Source organism: Osmia lignaria, unplaced genomic scaffold (assembly GCF_051020975.1).
Source record: "Osmia lignaria lignaria isolate PbOS001 unplaced genomic scaffold, iyOsmLign1 scaffold0048, whole genome shotgun sequence".
NCBI lineage: Eukaryota > Metazoa > Arthropoda > Insecta > Hymenoptera > Megachilidae > Osmia > Osmia lignaria.
The window spans coordinates 197501-200000 of record NW_027478189.1 but is presented as its reverse complement, the minus strand read 5'-3'; the positions used below and the strand labels follow the sequence as shown (position 1 = coordinate 200000).

Genomic DNA, 2500 nt, shown 5'->3' with positions numbered 1-2500 from the left:
AGTTCACCATCTTTCGGGTCCCAACGTGTACGCTCTAGGTGCGCCTCTTCTCGCAATGAGAACGAGACGCCCCGGGAGTGCGAGGCCTAATCGTAACGAGGCCCATCCTCCCTAGGTCGACGCAGAGGACGACATTCACTTTCATTTCGCCTTTAGGTTTATTTATATCCCAATGACTTGCGCACATGTTAGACTCCTTGGTCCGTGTTTCAAGACGGGTCCTGAGAGTACCCAAAGCAATAGCGTCGCCGACCGGTAATTCAAAGCTTGGCCAGTCCAAGGACTCCTCCTGCTAACAGCTGGCCAGACCCGGGGACGGCGCATAGTCCGTACATCCGGGTAATTATAACTGAACCTAGCTTGCGGCGGTCCTGACGCACACACATTCGAAAATGGATTGGTTGCGGCCTGATACCGTCTGAGTACCGTCGCGCAGTCGGCCAGGCAACCGAGGGTCTGTCACGAACACCGTTAAGGTGACGGACAGGCTCCGCCTCGGACCGTAGACCGACACGCAACGGGTCGCGACGTTCTACTAGGGGAGAAGTGCACGACTACCTCGCCGGAACATTCGCCGAAGGTGGTGTGCCCTCGCTAATGGAACCCGAAGGTCCATCCGGGGCATCGCGCACCAACGGGAGCCAGCGTTGTTGACGATGAATCTCCCCATTCGATCTTTTGGGTTTCTCAGGTTTACCCCTGAACGGTTTCACGTACTCTTGAACTCTCTCTTCAAAGTTCTTTTCAACTTTCCCTCACGGTACTTGTTCGCTATCGGTCTCGTGGTCGTATTTAGCCTTAGATGGAGTTTACCACCCACTTAGGGCTGCACTCTCAAGCAACCCGACTCTAAGGAGAGATCCTCCCGAAACGCGTACCGGTCACTACGGGCCTGGCACCCTCTATGGGTAAATGGCCCCATTCAAGATGGACTTGGACGCAATTCGATGTCTCGGGATAAACGGATCCTCCTGAACACTACATTTCCCAGCGGCGGTACCGCGGGATTCAGTGCTGGGCTCATTCCTGTTCGCTCGCCGCTACTAAGGAAATCCTAGTTAGAAGGAAATCCTAGTTAGTTTCTTTTCCTCCGCTTAATAATATGCTTAAATTCAGCGGGTATCTCGCCTACTCTGAGGTCGTCAATTTCTTTGGTTTCATCGAAAGGTGAATAATGATGCTCGATGCAAAAAAAAAAAAAATAAACGAAAAGAAGCAAAAAAGCAAACACGTAGAGAAACTGTGCGTGAATCAACCTTTCGCATATTCAATTTTTCCTCCTCTCTCGTTTCAAAATGTTTGTATTTATCGTTCGATGAAACGAGCACAAGAGGAAAAAAAAGTTGAGACACGACGTTCCATAATTTTCGTGTTATTTCCTTTTGCTTCAAACATTTTGCGGACTGCAGCTTCGTCGTATTGCTTTATCAATTTTAAACAATTCAAAGCGAAGACAACTCGCAAGACGATCCATTTCGTCTCGGTTCAATTTTAACGTCCGTCCGTATTATTTTTTGTTCCACAAGAGATTTCGAATAGGTTTCTTTATTTATCATCCCTTCTTTTCGAGCGCCACGGAAGCAAGAGGAAAAGCAAGAGCGAGAGAACATTCGCGTATACTTCATTTAACAATTTTAACCAACACGCGATGTACTCCACACACCTCTTAGATTTAACAACTGCTTTTCTCTTCTTCTCCCCTTAGCGCAAGGGTAAACCCATTTGTCTCTTCTTTGGAACGCAACAAAACTTTCGAGGACTGACGACCGAGCGATGGTCGCGCGGTCTTCGCTTATCTTTAACAAACGAAGTAGTCCGTATGTATTCTAAATGTTGAAGCCTCCTAGAGCTTAAGCCATGCGAGACATTGAAATGCTGTTTTAACGGAGCATGCATAATTGCTGCAAACATACTTTTATCACAAGTTCTAGCCACGCCACGGAGGCTTCGAAGTTCTTCACCATTCCTTTCCTCTTTCCTCTCTTTTGTTACACAGTTTCAGACTACGATCAGGGGTACCGAAACGCTGTATTGATTGTAAACAACCATTTTTATCTTGGAGCGGAGCGTTCCTTTACTCGTTAGATTTGTCTTGTCGCGTGTGTATTCGCTTTTTCGACGCTTTTTAACCATTTAACTTGTTTAGCGAAGCTAAACGCACAGACAGACAAAAAAAAAGGAACAGCATCGCGCGTCAAACAGCGACGACCCATCTGAAGCGATCTTTCATTTATACACCGTTTGTAAACAGAGAGATGTATAAAGCGCGGGGAATCATTCGAAACCCTGGGGCTATTCGAGCTTGCATTTCAGCAAATTATCATCTCAAACATTTCACTCGTTTGCTTTTTCTAAATTTATAGGAGAGCTTCTTTCGTTTATTTTTGACACACCTTTCGTAAATATCGTTTCTGGCAACGTCGGGAGCGTGGATTTCTACAAGTGAACAATCGCGCCGATCCGATAACTTCCAGCAGGATGGAGAATCTTTATAGATTAT

General features: G+C 46.6%; 1 non-coding gene across 1 annotated transcript in view; it reads right to left on the bottom strand.

Annotated features, from left to right (window-relative positions):
* Positions 1-1142, bottom strand: part of LOC143307243 (large subunit ribosomal RNA) — a 4058-nt gene extending 2916 nt beyond the window's left edge. The window contains exon 1 of the ribosomal RNA XR_013064439.1: positions 1-1142. This exon is cut by the window's left edge and continues 2916 nt beyond it. This is a non-coding gene — a ribosomal RNA (large subunit ribosomal RNA).
* Positions 1143-2500: the final 1358 nt, after the last annotated feature.